Source organism: Bos javanicus, chromosome 15 (assembly GCF_032452875.1).
Source record: "Bos javanicus breed banteng chromosome 15, ARS-OSU_banteng_1.0, whole genome shotgun sequence".
Taxonomy (NCBI): Eukaryota; Metazoa; Chordata; class Mammalia; order Artiodactyla; family Bovidae; genus Bos; species Bos javanicus.
The window spans coordinates 62690205-62707447 of NC_083882.1; the positions used below are offsets into that span (position 1 = coordinate 62690205).

At 36.7% G+C, this 17243-nt stretch overlaps 1 protein-coding gene across 1 annotated transcript in view; it reads left to right on the forward strand.

The window, feature by feature from the left end:
* ELP4 (elongator acetyltransferase complex subunit 4) overlaps positions 1–17243 on the forward strand; it is a 257046-nt gene that overhangs the window by 182531 nt on the left and 57272 nt on the right. The gene's annotated exons all lie outside the window — the stretch shown is intronic.

The following is a 17243-nucleotide window of genomic DNA, read 5'->3' on the forward strand; positions in this document are numbered from 1 at the left end:
ATTAGTGAAATTCTTTGAAGTTTTTGACCCCAATACCTTAATAACTCTTTAAAGGTATACACCATGAACTTGTCGTTTTTTTTTCTTTTCTTTGTATTCCCATCCTAAACATTTTGTGAGGGCTTTTTCTCACAATTGTGAATGGGATTCTTTTTTTGTTTCATTATATTTTTTAATTGATGCTTAAATGTTGATCTTGTATTTGGTTACTTTTTTGATAGTTTTCTGATGTTTATACATGTTTCTTTTTTTGTCCAGTTGCATTGTCCAGGACTTGCAGTATAAGCATATTGGTGAAATTAGACATCAGTCTTTGTTCTTGATTTTAATGTGATTTATTGTATTGTCTTATCATTAAAAAAGGGAATTTGTTTTAGATACTTGGGAGATATATTTTCTGGTAAAAGATGCTTCATTCTATTTTCTAGCTTAAGAATTTTTGAGTATTTCTTCTGCTACTAATTTTTCTCCATCTTTTAACATAATAAATCACCATTTTTATATGCAAATTGCTTTCTCCCTGCCATCCTCTTTCTTCTTTTCTGTAATGCCTGTTACAAAGATGTTGACTTTTCTGGCTCAAATGTCCATATCTTTTAACTTTTCACTATTTGATTTTTTTTTCCCTTTTGATTTATATCCAAGAAGAATTCTTTTACCCTGTGTCTTCTAGCTCACTCATTCCTTCTTTTGTGTTCATTTTGTTAGTCAATTGAACTTTTTTTATTTTGACAGTCACATTCTAATTGTCCATGCTTCTAGTGTTACTTTTCCTAAGAGCACATCTTATTAACCATTTGAGGATATTAATTCTATTATGAAATCATCTTCCATGTGCTTTATATAAACTATTTCATTATGTATAAGTTCTGTTTCTTGAGTATCCATGATTACTTATATGTTTAAATGTTGAGTGATTCTTAATTAGACTTTTGTCTTTTTATTTGAAGTGAATATGGATCAGATGTGTATCTATTTCTTTTTACTATAGTCTGTCTTATTCTTCATCTGGAGTCATGGGGAATGATAGAGTATGTTCCGAGGTGGGAAAAGCTAGTTGTTGTCTTCTGGGAGTGGGTTTCTTAGTACCTTGGGGAATTTAGTATTTAATAGCTACATGGGATTATTATCTTAATTCTTGAATTTTATTTTTAAAGAATTTTTAGAAAACTAAATAAAAAGAATTTATATCAGTAATGTAAACTAGTGAACCACCAGTTTTTTCCTTTGTTCTTGATATACACCAAAGCCATTAAAGAATTTAGTCTCATCTCAGATGTTTTTTATATAAGCCTATGGCATATAACTCTGATACTTAAATTTAGATAATTTAGATTTTAAAATTTTAGTAGCGTGCAATTCAAGGCAGAATTGTAAAAACCAGTTCTCAGTTATCTACACGTATATTATCCACATTTCAAATTATCAGCATCAAAGATTTCAAGTTTTTATTGACAATATCACATTATTTCCTTAACAGAGGACCTTTTTATATAAATATTACATGAGGTATTTAAAATAGTCAAACTCATAGAAGCGGAGAATAGAATGGTGGTTGTCAAGGACCAGGGAGAGGAGGAAATGGGTAATTGTTCAATAAGTATAAAATTCTTGTTATGCAAGATGAGTAAGTTCTAGACATCTTCTTAAGGCATAGTACTTACAGTTAACAATACTGCATTATATACTTTAAAATGTGTTAAGAGGATGGATCTCATGTTAAATGTCCTTACAATCCCCCCCAAACAAAATCACTACAGAAGAATACAAGGATATTTTTGGATATGATGTATATGTTTAGTTCTTTGATTGTAGTGATGATATTAAGGTGTATACAAATGTCCAAACTCATCAAGATGTATACATTAATGTTGTACAATTTCTTGTATATCAGTTATACCTCAACAAAGCTGAATAAATACATAAATAAAATACTTGTTTTCCATAATCTGACCAGCTCTAGAACAGAAAAGGTGATCAGGTGGTCTCAGTAAGGTGAATGCCAATTGTATAAACAGGTGATTTTTAAAAATTTTCATTTTATTTTGTTATTGAAGTATAGTTCATTTACAATGCCGTGTTATTAATATTTTCAGGTGTACAGCAAAACCGGTGCTTTTTTATTTTTATTTTATTTTATTTTTTTATGAAAACAACGGTGAAAGACTCTTTATTTTATTTTATTTTATTTTAATTTTATTTTATTTTATTTTTAAACTTTACATAATTGTATTAGTTTTGCCAAATATCAAAATGAATCCATCACAGGTATACATGTGCTCCCCATCCTGAACCCTCCTCCCTCCTCCCTCCCCATACCATCCCTCTGGGTCGTCCCAGTGCACTAGCCCCAAGCATCCAGTATTGTGCATTGAACCTGGACTGGCATCTCGTTTCATACATGATATTTTACATGTTTCAATGCCATTCTCCCAAATCTTCCCACCCTCTCCCTCTCCCACAGATTCCATAAGACTGTTCCATACATCAGCGTCACTTTTGCTGTCTCGTACACAGGGTTATTGTTATCATCTTTCTAAATTCCATATATATGCGTTAGTATACTGTATTGGTGTTTTTCCTTCTGGCTTACTTCACTCTGTATAATAGGCTCCAGTTTCATCCACCTCATTAGAACTGATTCAAATGTATTCTTTTTAATGGCTGAGTAATACTCCATTGTGTATATGTGCTTTTTTAAATTCAACTAGCACGTCAGTCGGAGAAGGCCACTGGCACCCCACTCCAGTACTCTTGCCTGGAAAATCCCATGGATAGAGGAGTCTAGTATGCTGCAGTCCATGGGGTCGCTAAGAATCGTGTGACTTTCCCTTTTCCCTTTCATGCATTGGAGAAGGAAATGGCAACCCACTCCAGTGTTCTTGCCTGGAGAATCCCAGGGATGGAGGAGCCTGGTGGGCTGCTGTCTGTGGGGTCGCACAGAGTCGGACACAACTGAAGTGACTTAGCAGCAGTAGCAGCACATCAGTACAGATGCCCTAAGAGAGATTGCTAGTTTTTCCTAGCAGTGGGAAAGAAGGTTTAAGCAATAAAGTTACAGAAGCCAGCTATCTTCTAACTTCTTCCTAAGAAAGTCACAATAAAAAAAAAATGCTAGAGCACATTTTAAATCAATTATACTTTTTTCTTTAAGCTGCTTATTTGGATTTTTCATGCCGAAGGTCTTCACTGTTAGTGTGACCAATTGAATAAGTATGCAAGGGAAATTGTTATTGGCATTCCCAATTTTATTTGAAATTAAAATGTGATTTATTTCCCCATTTTCCTTTTGCATATGAAATTAAAATATAGACTTCTTTGGCAGCACATTCTTTTGGTCTTTAAAACATTGAAACCTAATTCCAACTCTTTGAAAGGGGTGCTTTAATTAATTGACTGTATTAGATTTCCTACTATTTAATACTTCTATGATCCATACGTCCTACCATTCAGTATTTTCAGTATTTGAGTCAAAATCATTTGATTGATAGAATATAAGTTCAAACTGGGCAGTTGCTAATATGGGGTTCACTGGAAACTGAACACATCATGATGTGTGACTATGAACACATGCATACAACAACTTGGTATCAGTTGGGAATAAAATTATGAGAGCCACATTAGAAACCAGATTAGAAATACCTTTACCCAGGATTTTCAATCCAAGGGACTTTATCTCCAAGAAAAGTCTTTGGAGGCCTGTCTCCAGGGAGGTGTCATACCTACTGAAAGAGCCAAGGAAGTGTTAAGTGCCTGATACTTGCACATGGCTGATACTAAAACCCTCTAGATATGCTCCCTGTCTCCAAGAGGGAGTTTATCAAGGTAATTAATACACCACACTTTGGTGTTTGCAGACATGGATTTTAGTCCCAGCTCTGCCACTTACTAATTGTCTAGCTGTAAGCAAGTATCTTGGGCTTCCTGGTGGCTCAGACAGTAAAGAATCTGCCTGCAATGCAAGAGATCCAGGTTCGTTCTCTGGGTCAGGAAGATTCCCCTGGAGAAGGGAATGGCTACCAGTTCTTGCCTGGAGAATTTCATGGACAGAGGAGCCTGGTGGGCTACAGTCCATGGGGTCACAAAGAGTTAGACGTGACTGAGTGACTAACACTTTGACTTTCAAGAAAGTATCTTACTTAAATTCTGAGTCTCTTTTTCCTCATCTTGAGTAAAAAGGGTAATGGAAAAAAGAAAAAAACAAACTACCTTCTTCCAAGCATTAGACGATAAAAAGGTATGTGAATTGTCCACTACAATAACTGGCACATCTTATTCAATTTTTATTACCTACAATAATAAGAATCATTGCTACTACAAAGTACGTGTGCATGCTTAGTTGCTCAGTTGTATCCGACTCTGGGCAACACATGGAGTGTAGTCCACCAGGCTCCTCTGTCCGTGTGATTTCCCAGGCAAGAATAATGGAGTGGGTTGCCATTTCAGGGGATCCTCTCAACCCAGGAATAGAACCCACATCTCCTGCAACTCCTATATTACAAGTGGATTCTTCTACCACTGAGCCATCAGGGAAGCCCCCATACAAACTAGGTATTCAATAAATATTTGTTGAATACATGCATTAGAGAAAGGAGGTTATTGTTGATTGACCAGAACTAGCAGACCAGCGTTGTGGAGAAGAGATAATGTTTTGAAATGAATCTTGAAGATGAGCACAATGAGTAGACACAATAGTTAAGCATGGAGTCATTTAATTTTAAGAAAAAATAGGCCATTAAAATAAACTCACACCTCTTCATTTTACAGACATGAAAAGTGAGACCCAGATAGCAATAGAATCAGGGTTAGAATTCATGTCTCTTCTATACCATGTATCTAACAGAGCTAATCATCCCTTATAATAGGGATGATTAGAGGCCATGACTTTAGGCTGTCAGTTTCAGGAAGGAGGCATTAGATGAGGAGGTAACTACAAGCAAGAAGCTATTTAGGAAGCAACTGTGATAATCCAAGCCCAAAGTTATAGGGAAACAAGAGATGGACTAAAAGGAAACATATGTTTTATTATGCTCTTTTAGATTGGATATGAATATGTATGGTTACCATAACCATGGGCCAAGAAGAAAACTGGTTATGGTAGATATAACATTCTGATACTCTCTAACTCAAAGGACATGGTATTATTCAGAACCATATGTAAATATCAAAAACAAAATGTACTTATTTCTAGATACCCTTTTCAAAAAGGCAAACAGTTTTCATAAACCTCGGGATAATCAAAAACTTACCTGGGATACTTCTGAAAATGAAGACACCCTGTGAGCTTATGTGGTGTTAGGTGCCCTTATAACAAATCATACACAGAAGAGCCATAGACAAATAAACCTTTCAAAAGTGGGCTGACGGTTTCTGACAGCAATATAAAGCCATCTTTCAGAGCTGGTAATTCATTCAGGCCCATCTGAATCATCTCCTCCATAAATTGTCTTTAGTGGAAATGTAAGAAAAAGCACCAGTGAACTAATAATTATCTCCTCTTTGTCATCAGGGTGGCCCAGGTTAGGAAAATGCCACCTTAAAATTAATTCCATCTTTTTTTTTTTTTCTCATCTACCTGGATTTTTTCTGTTTTTCATTTCTTAAAGTATAGCACATTCATATGTGATGTTTTTCTTCTATACGTATAGGTCTAGAAAATAAGTATGATAATAAAGGTAAATTGGTACTTCAGAATTATTTTAGACTCTGTAATTTTTAAATCAAATATTTTGACCAAATTAACCACATTAGTCATTTATTTAATAGACTGGTAGATACAGCTCTTAGTCTTTTTTACTATTTTCCTCCATTTTAATAAAAAAAATACATATGATGAATTAAATCATAAAGCTGCAAATTAAAAACTGGCCCATATTACAACTTCATATTAATGATACAGCTGATGAGAATAAGTATCAATAACCTAAAGATGCCTAGTGCTAAGGACAAAGGTGGCATTTTACATTTTTATTAACACTTGTAATTTTCTCCTGCTTGATTTCTTTTAGGCCAGGCCCAATTTCTGCTAAACCATGGGTCAGTGAGCTCGTGCTGATTCTCATATGAATGATGGGCTTGATTTTGCAAAGATAACACCAACTATCAATACCTAGGTCTCGCTACCATTATGCACAGCCTAGACTAGGACAGTGTGCATTTGAACGCGTTATTTCCTTTACTAACTATGGCAATCCTGGACACCATCAGAAATGTGTTTGTTTCTGAAGCATTACATTTTTAAATGTTTTTCATGTTTAGTAACAAAGCAGTATAAAGCAAGCAACATATTGTCAAACGTATTTGTTATCTTTCCTTATTAAAAGTCATAGGCAGAAAAAAAGAATACACCTTAAATGGTTTTAATAAGGTAAAGTTTTACATTTAGTAAATGATCTCTTACAAACAAATCTAAGTGTAAGGACAGGGTTTCACCAGAATGTGATGCGTATCTGCTTTAGTAGCTTTTCTACATCCGCCCAAGCGAAAACAATATTATATTAATAAATCATAAGAGGCTTCTATTAGCTTGATAAATAAGCACATTTAAAATACAAGTTAGAAAAGGATTTGTTTAAATACTTTAAATAGTCTTTGTCATACCATTCTAGTGATGCCTAATACAATTTTCATTTTTCGAAGATTTTTGGTAGAAATTTAATCTTTGAAAATATTAATAACAGCTTACAGCAGGTAAGCTATAAAATAACACTGGATGCTGTCTATTTAGTTTCTGGTTGAAAAAGCACAGCAGTACTTTAGTTCATTACCTTTGAAAAAAACAGTAACAAGATAATACAGCTGCCTCTGATTAAGATGTAAATTCTTTCTAATTAGAATGTAAATTCTTACATTTAAATGAAGACATCAATTGTCAGGATGCCATATGATATCTTATTCCACCTTGCCTGAATGCAGCCCTCACTGCTCATCTATGGCACTAAAATAGTTTTGCAGTCCCTTTGTTCTCTGATTCTTGTAATATTCTCTCTTCATGTTCCCTTTTCACATTGCTTTTGTTTGTTTTCCCCCTTGCATCTGATATTGTTGTGCCTTGGGATTTTGCAGAAATTTGGAATGAAAATTGAGTTCACTCAGTGCCAGTATTTGCTTGTGCCTCAATTACTTCTGCTGAATTTTCCTCAATGCAAATCAGGCAGGTTGCATAAAGTGGTGCATGTATTTGAAATAATTAATTTTCCGTAAAATGATGGATCAAGTCCAATCAACCTTCATGAAATCTAAATAATAGAATAGAGAATTAGAAATTAATTAACATTTTGTGTTGTTAATACTTTGCAGTATAAACTACCGATAGTAAGTTTTACTATTATTCTAACTTTTTCTTTATTAAATGTTGATGAAAACCTTCTGCCTCAATCACTTCTTGCCAGAAATATGCTAACAAGGAATCCTGTATCAATAACATTAAGCAAAGGTTTCAAAGATTACAGCAACAATTAACTGGTGAATTGAATTAATCGTGCTTCTCTTTACTGAGCAGTAGTGAAAGTTTTGTCTTGAATAATGTACACTAATTCACTGTTATATTAGATGAGGCCATGAACCTTTGAGCACAGTATCATATCTTTTACATCATGTTTCTTAAACCAAAAGAGGTAGAACTTTAAAGGAAAAACCAATTCAACCAACTTTGCAGTGAAAGCTGGAAAGGAGAAACCTAGAAACTGAAAGCATGCTTTACAGATTAGAAAAGTGCCTCCCTTTCTTTTAACATTTCATTACAGAAAATTTCAAACAGAGAAAAGTAAAAGCTAATAAAATGAACCCCTATATGCCCATCAAGTATCATCAGTCATAAAGGAACTAAGAGGAAAACAAGACATACAACCTGAAATAATAATGAATAACATGCAAATAAGAGAATAATGTGCAATAGAAGCTAAAATGCAGGTGGAATATATAAGTGCTATGGATGCTTAGAGAAAGAGATTAGTTTGTGTTGAATGGGCGGAGAAGAAAAGACAGAACATTCCAAGCAGAGTGGAGATAGAATAAAATAGAAATGAGCAGAACCTGCAATGGTCTATTTAATATACAAGAAACTGGCATGCTTTGATCAGAAGTTTTGTATTTGTACATAAAAGTGGTTAAGTTTGGTAAGATGGAGGGATTTGAGAGCTAGACAATGAAGTTTACTACTAATTAGCTACAGAAATATTTTAGGCTTTGGAATGACAGTGTCCAAAATACCTTCTCCTTGTCCAAACAAAAATTTTTCCTATTATAATTAAAATTCTTTGCTGATCATGTTCACAAATAGGACATTTCTGATGACTAAAGAATAAACTGCAAAGAAAAAATTTTGTTTCCAGTGTAGTTAACTAAAAACATGTTAGAAATAAATCCATAATAATTTTACTATATTGCATTATACTTGACTTCTCTACCCGGTGTAATCAAGAGAGATATCACTGTTGGTATACATATGGTCACTTGAAAGTTGTTTAAAATCATCACTTAGCTGTTTTTGCACAGTCCAAATCTGTGACCTTATTTGCATGCATTCTTGCTGTTGTTTGTTGTTCAGTCGCTCAGTTGTGTCCCTCCTCTTTGTGACCCCATGAACAGCAGCACACCAGGCTTCCCCTTTCCTTCACCTTTCCCTGGAGTCTGTTGTCCCCTTCTCCTCCTGCCTTCAATCTTTCCCAACATCAGGGTCTTTTCCAGTGATTCGACTCCTTGCATCAGGTAGCCAAAGTATTGGAGCTTCAGCTTCAACATCAGTCCTTCCAATAAATATTCAGGACTGATTTCCTTTAGGATCGACTGGTTGGATCTCTTTGCTGTCCAAGGGACTCTCAAGAGTCTTCTCCAGCACCACAGTTCGAAGGCATCAATTCTTCAGCGCTCAGCTTTTTCTATTGTCCAGCTCTCATATCGTACATGACTACTGGAGAAACCATAGCTTTGACTATATGGAACTTTGTAGGCAAAGTAATGTCTCTGCTTTTTAATACTCTATGTGGGTTTGTCATAGCTTTTCTTCCACGGAGCAAGTGTCTTTTAATTTCATGGCTGCAGTCACCATCTGCAGCGATTTTGGAACCCAAGAAAATAAAGTTGGTCACTGTTTCTATTGTTTCTCCATCTATTTGCCATGAAGTGATGGGACCAGGTGCCATGGTCTTAGTTTTTTTATTGTTGAGTTGTAAGCCAACTTCTTCACTCTCCTCTTTCACCTTCATCAAGAGGCGCTTTAGTTCCTCTTCACTTTCTGCCATTAGGGTGGTGTCATCTGCACATCTGAGGTTATTGAGATTTCTCCTATACTGATACTGGTACACTCTTGGTATACCATTGTTGTTATAACAAAGTACTATACTCTTAATGGCTTAAACAATGCAAATTTATTTTCTTGCTATTCTGGAAGACAGAAATCCAAGATGCATCTTACAGGGCTAAAATCAAGGGATCAGAAGAGCTGAGTTCATTCCAGACGCCCTAGAAGAAAATCCATTTCCTTGCCTTTTCCAGCTTCTAGTGGCCCGGGGGAGCCTGGTGGGCTGCCGTCTGTGGGGTCACACAGAGTCGGACACGACTGAAGTGACTTAGCAGTAGCAGTGGCTGTCTGCATTCCTGGTTCGTGACCCCATTCTCCACCTTCAAAGCCAGCTACGTTGGACCAGGTCCTTCTTATACTGTTGTCACTCTGGTTCTGTCTTCTGCCTCTCTCTCTCACTTTTGAGGGCGCTTGTGATTACTCCAGGCCCACTGGGAGAAACCTGAGTAATCTCCCTGCTCTAAAGTCACCTGATTAGTAACCTTAATTCCAGCTGTAACCTTAATTCCCCTTTGCCACGTAAAGTTACATGTTATAGATTCTGAGAACTAGGGTGTAGACATCATCAAGGGACCATTATTCTGTCTACCATACATTAATTTCATATTTGCTCATCAGTAGGCTTCCCTGGTGGCTCAGATGGTACAGAATGTTCCTACAATGGCAGGAGACCTGGGTTCAATCCCTGGATTGGGAAGATCCCCTGAGGAGAGCATGACAATCCACTCCAGTATTCTTGCCTGGAGAATCCCCATGGACAAAGGAGCCTGGTGGGCTACAGTTCATGAGGTTGCAAAGAGTCAGACACGACTGAGCAACTAAGCATAGCCATACATTTTGACAGACGATAGAGACAGAACTTTTTTTTTTTGCAACAGAACTATTTCATTGGCTCAGAAAGAAATTTTTGTTTCTCTCAGTTAAAATAAACTAACGGTTGTTTCAACTCATTTTGAGAAAAAGAAATATCTGAATAATTAGCACAACCACATGTAATCACTTTTACACAATTGTGTACTAACATCAGTCATTGAAGACTTGGCCCAAAAATTATGTTTCAGAGAAATAAGAAGTTAGCATTTTTTGAGTATTTACTATGTGGTAGACATTATAATAAACATTTTAGAGATAATATTGCCTTTTAATCTTTGTGTGTATGTGTTTAGTTGCTCATTCATGTTTGACTCTTTGCAACTCCATGGACTGTAGCCCACCAAGCTCCTCTGTGCATGGAATTCTCCAGGCAAGAATACTGGAGTGGTTAGCCATTTCCTTCTCCAGAGGATCTTCCAGACCCAGGGATCAAACCCAGGCCTCCTGCATTGCAGGCAGATTCTTCACCATCTGAGCCACCAAGGAAGCCCTTTAATCTTTAAACACCTCTATAATTAATTGTATGTCCCTCCTTTTAATGATAAGGAAGCTGAAGCTGGAAGACTAGGTAACTTCCCAGATGACATACAGAGAGACTCCAAAGTCTTTGTACTACACCATGCTGAATTCTGTAAAGTATCAGTTGTATCCATCAATCCAACATTTTTTCAGTATCAATTGGGATCGAGGCATTCAAAGTATTATGGAATCAACAGCAAGTAGAAGATATAATCTCTGGCTTCAAAGAATTTGCAGTCTATTTGCAAAAATAAGGCAAAAATACATGGTTGTATAGCATCAGGTTTTAAGCATGGACTTGGGCAGCCTTGGTTTATCTTTTACTATATAGGAGATTGGTTTCCAATGTAGTTTCACACATTAACTGTATGTGCCAGCCCAGGATCTGACACATAGCAAGACTAAGTAAATGATAGCTGCTATTATTGTAATAAAATTCTAACAGTACAAGGGAAAATAGGAATTCAATACAAGAAAAGCTAATTGTCAAATGAGTGATTTCATGTTAAACTCACATGTGTATTTAAAAGGATTTCTTGTATTTAGAAATATCATGAGCAGCAGTATAGTGTAGTACACTAGCTCTGGAAAAGAATGCCTAGTTTCAAATTCCATCTATTTACTGATTTATCTATGCCTCAGTTTCCTCATTTTTGTAAAATGAAGATGAATATAGTACCTACATCACAGAACTGATGAGAGGATTAAATGAGTAAGCAAAATGCTTTGAAGAGTATCTGGCATATAATAAGTGACTGCTGCTGCTAAGCCACTTCAGTCGTGTCCAACTCTGTGCGACCCCATAGACGGCAGCCCACCAGGCCCCCCTGTCCCTGGGACTCTCCAGGCAAGAACACTGGAGTGGGTTGCCATTTCCTTCTCCAATGCATGAAAGTGAAAAGTGAAAGTGAAGTCGCTCAGTCGTGTCCAATCCTCAGTGACCCCATGGACTGCAGCCTTCCAGGCTCCTCCGTCCATGGGATTTTCCAGGCAAGAGTACTGGAGTGGGGTGCCATTGCCATCTCCGATAATAAGTGACACGTAAGTGTTTTTATTAGTATAAGGATATACCTTGTATAGCCCATCCTCCATGGCACATTGTAGTTGACAGTGATGGTAAAGAATACACGTGGTCTCACTTTACCACAGCCATGCATGTGATTTACACAACTGGGCAGCGTCACTGATAGAATGGACATTGCACAAGGACAAATCATGGGCCTGCAAGTGTATCTAGCAGTATGTTTTGAGTAATACAAAATGCCTCTTGATGAACGTGAACAAGGAGAGTGAAAAAGTTGGCTTAAAGCTCAACATTCAGAAAATGAAGATCATGGCATCCGGTCCCATCACTTCATGGCAGATAGATGGGGAAACAGTGGCTGACTTTATTTTTCTGGGCTCCAAAATCACTGCAGATGATGATTGCAGCCATGAAATTAAAAGACACTTACTCCTTGGAAGGAAAGTGATGACCAACCTAGACAGCATATTCAAAAGCAGAGACATTACTTTGCCAACAAAGGTCTGTCTAGTCAAGGCTATGGTTTTTCCTGTGGTCATGTATGGATGTGAGAGTTGGACTGTGAAGAAAGCTGAGCACCGAAGAGTTGATGCTTTTCAACTGTGGTGTTGGAGAAGACTCTTGAGAGTCCCTTGGACTGCAAGGAGATCCAACCAGTCCATCCTAAAGGGGACCAGTCCTGGGTGTTCATTGGAAGGACTGATGCTGAAGCTGAAACTCCAATACTTTGGCCACCTGATGCGAAGAGCTGACTCGTTTGAAAAGACCCTGATGCTGGGAAAGATTGAGGGCAGGAGGAGAAGGGGACAACAGAGGATGAGATGGCTGGATGGCATCACTGACTTGATGTACATGGGTTTGGGTGAACTCTGGGAGTTGGTGATGGACAGGGAGGCCTGGCGTGCTGCAGTTCATGGGGTTGCAGAGTCGGACACAACTGAGCAACTGAACTGAACTGAACTGAATACAAAATGACAAACTCTCTCAATTTCTATAAACTTCCTTGCCTAGATGAGGATTCAAAGTAATGGTAGATGAAATAGAATAAGTGCTAAAATGAGGGTAAACTGACTCCAACACAGTAGAAGTCAGAGAAAAGGGCAATCATTACAGATCTATCACCTTACTAGAGAAAGTAAGACTTGAACTAAACCTGGAATAATGGGTGGGATTTTATTGACTAGAGAGAAGATAATGGACAATTCTGAATATAAGAAACTGTCCCAAGACAGGAATCTCATGCATTTTTGTTCTAATCTTTCTCCAAAGCTTCTAATAAACAGCTACAAAGAAAGGAAAAAGTGAATGAGGAGGCCAGGAATATCATAAATCTATGAAATCATAAATGAGATTTAAGAATAAGGGATCTTATGGATAAAATTTAGTGGTTCCAGGAACTTGGGTAGAAGAGATTTACATCTTTATTTTCACTAACTTCCCACCAAAATTTAGTATTTTCTTAATTATGAATATAAGTAGGAAACCACAGTAGGATTGACAGTAACTCTGGCTTTGTCAATAAAAATCACAAATTTTTACATATGAGTTTACATATGTTTTAACTATGCTGCAGGTATCTCAAAATATCATTTATATTCCTCTCCTTTGGTAGACATTAGTCCCACTGCTCTTCTTGTTATTTAAGAGTTAATTTTTAAAAAACACCGATATTGCTGAAGACATTTATTATTTGATAACATTAAAGAGTTTGTTTCCTTTATTAATCTAATCTAAAAATCTGTATTTTATTTTATACATTTAAAGTCATTATTCTGAAAGAAGTTAATTGGCTTTACCACATTGCCAAAGGAATTCATGGCACATATATTGTGCTTCTATTTATGAACCTGAAAATATATTAGTTTTTTAGTTGACTCTTTGAACTTACATTCAACCAAAATCCCTTTTTTGCATTAGTTTAGGCTATCTATATTTATTCCCCAATATAGACAACTAGCATTACTACCCAGCCAATGGCTGGAACTAGTTGAAAAATATGAAATTCTTGTAGCAACATTTTATAAAAATTTCTAAATACTTAAATATAGAACTGAATATTAACGACCTGAGGTGATGTCTTATACTTTCCTTATGCAGATATATCTGCCAAACAAAATTTATATAATTTTTTGTTTCCCATTTTATTGAGATATAATTGATATATAACATTGTATTAGCTTAAGGTATACAATATAATGATTTGACCAATATATTTATTGTGAAATGATTACCACAATAATATCCTAGTAGTTAATATCCTTCACCTTACATACTTGTATGTTTTTTTCCTTTATGTGAATTTTAAGATTTACTCTCTTAGCAACTTTCAAATATACGATACACAATTGTTAGCTCTAGTCACCATGGTGTACATTACATCCCAGAACATATATTTTATAACTGGAAGCTTACGCTGTTTGACCACATTCACCCATTTCCCCCTAACCCTTGCCAGTCTGATCTTTGTTTCTTTAAGTTCAGTTTTTATGGATTCTACCTATTTGTCTTTTCTCTATCTGATTCATTTCACTCAACATAAGGCCCTTAAGTTATATTCATATCACAAATGGCAAATTTTTTTTTCTTTTACAGCTGAGTAATATTCCTTTGTGTGTATGTGCTGCATGTTATTCCCCCATTCATCCATCAGTGGACATTTAAGTTGTTTCCATGTCTTGGTTATTGTAAAAAAAAAAAAAATGCAGCTAACATGGGAGTAAAAATACCTTTTCAGGATAGTAGCTTCATTTCCTTCCAGTGTATATCCAGAAGTAGAATTTCTGGATCATGTGGTACTTCAACCAGTTTATATTGCCACCAACAGTGTACAAGAGTTGCCTTTTCTCCACATCCTTGACAATGTTTGTTATCTCTTATCTCTTTGATGACAGCCGTTCTAATAGTTGTGAGGTAGTATCTCATTGTGGTTTTGATTGCATTTCCCTAATGCTTAGTGATGTTGAGCACCTTTTCATGTACCGTTTGTATGTCTTGTTTTGGAAAATGTCTCTTCAGTTACCCTGCCCATTTTTTAACCAGAATATTTTGGTTTTTGTATATGAGTTGTATGAGTTCTTTATATTAACTCCTTGTCGCATTTATGATTTGCAAATATTTTCCTCCATTCTCTAGACTGCCATTTCATTTTCTTGATGGTTTCATTTTCTGTGCAGAAGTTTTTGGTTTAATGTAGGCCCACTTGTTTATTTTTGCTTCAATTGTCTTTGCTTTTAATGTCTAAAACAAAAAATGATTGCCAAGACCAATGTCAGGGAGCTTAACCGCTTTGTTTTCTTTCAGGAGTTTTATGGTTTCACATCTTAGAACAGCCAAGTCTTTAATCCATTTTTGTCGATTTTGTGTACGGCCAAAGATAGGGGGCCAGTTTCATTTTGTTGCACGTGACTCTCTGGTTTTCTCAGCACCTTTTATGAAGAGACTCTCCTTTCCCCCAGTACACGTTCTTGACTTCTTTATCAAAAACTAATTGACCATAAGTATGTGGGTTTATTTCTGTTGCATTGATCTTTGTGTTTTTTATGCCGATACCACTTATTTGTATCTTCTTCAGTTTCTTTCTTCAATGTCTTATGGTCATCAGTGTGTAGATCTTTCACCTCCAGGGTTAAATTTATTCAATTGTAGCCTTCGTTTTGTTAGTGTGGTCTATCACATTGATTAATTTGTGGATGTTGAATCATCCTTGCGTCCTTGAAATAAATCCCACTTGACCATGGGATTGTATGATCCTTTTAATGTACTTAGTATGCACAGGTATCCTGCCAAACAAAAATTATCTATTCCTTTTAAAAACACTGGTGCTTTTTTATTTGTTTTGTAGGGTAGGAGATAGAGAAGGGTTGTTCTGGTTATCATTTCTGTATAACAAACCACCCCAAAACTTAGTGATGTAAAAAATTAATTGTATTACATCCAAGGTTTCTGTGTGTCAGGAATTTGAACAGGGGGCTGCAGTTACATTCCACATATGTACTGTGCCATAATATCTGGGTTCCCAGTTGGAAAAATGTGAAGACTTAAGGTAGGAATCAACTGGGAGCATGTCTAGGGGTGCAGGTGCCATCCGTGTGAAATAAAAGTTGAGGCTGTCCTTTGGAGCACCTGTGTGTCCTCTTTCCATGTGACCTCGGCTTCCTCACAACATGATAGCCTCTTTTTATATGGTGGTTGAACTGATTAGATGGCAGTTCAGAAGTCCAAAAGCAAATGTCCTGGAAAACAAGGTAGATGCTGCCTGGCCTTTTAGAAGCGAACCATCACAAACAGCTTCCCTGGTGACTCAGCTGGTAAAGAATCCACCTGCAGTGCGGGAGACCTGGGTTCAATCCCTGGGTTGGGAAGATCCCCTGGAGAAGAGAACGGCTACCCACTCCAGGATTCTGGCCCGGAGAATTCCATGGACTGTATAGTCCACGGGGTTGCAAAGAGTCGAACATGACTGAGCAACTTTCACTTTCACCACAAACGATCACATCTGTGATACTTGATTGATTGAAACAGTCACAAGGCCACTCAGATTCATGGGGAGAAAAATTAAACCTGCCCCTTCACAAGATCAGATTGTACAAGAGCATGTGGAATGGGTGATGCTGTGCAGTTATCTTTTGAAAATATAATCTGCTCCTATAAGTAGGTACAAAATTATGGTAGTTCTAAGTATTTGAATCCATTATCTGCAGTGACACAATTTTTGTGGGATGATTACAGATGCAACATCATTTGTCCAAGTAAGATTTGAAGTTGAGGTTTATAATTGCTATCTAACAAAATTTCTCAATTTATTAGGGTTGGAGGAAGTGTCTGTGTCTTTTCCAAATTGGAAATTTCTATTTTTCCAAAATGTGTAACTATCTTTGTTTGTCAGCAGAAGATCTGAAAGCCACAGTATTTTCTGACACATAAAAAGAGTGACAGGTTAAAAAAAAAGTTCCATTTTTCTCCACTAAAAGCTTTGATGTATTAAGAAACAGTAAGACTGAATTGTACAGTATGTGAGTTATATCACAATAAATCTTTTTTTATAAGAAAAGAGCTCATATGTAAATATTGACCTCTAGCTAATGATATACATGCCAAAATGGTTAAAGTGTGCTGATGTGTGCAATTTAAAATTCACCAAAAATAAGATGGATTGGTGAATGTATAGGTATTTGCTGCTGCTGCTGCTGCTGCTGCTGCTGCTAAGTCACTTCAGTCGTGTCCGACTCTGTGTGACCCCATAGACGGCAGCCCACCAGGCTCCCCCGTCCCTGGGATTCTCCAGGCAAGAACACTGGAGTGGGTTGCCATTTCCTTCTCCAGTGCATGAAAGTGAAAAGTGAAAGTGAAGTCGCTCAGTAGTGTCCGACTCCTAGTGACCCCATGGACTACAGCCTACCAGGCTCCTCCATCCATGGGATTTTCCAGGCAAGAGTACTAGAATGGGGTGCCATCACCTTCTGCATAATCACTAGGATACTGTTAAAAAGTTTGATTTTTTTTTCTTTTCGGGTATTCTCTTCCTTA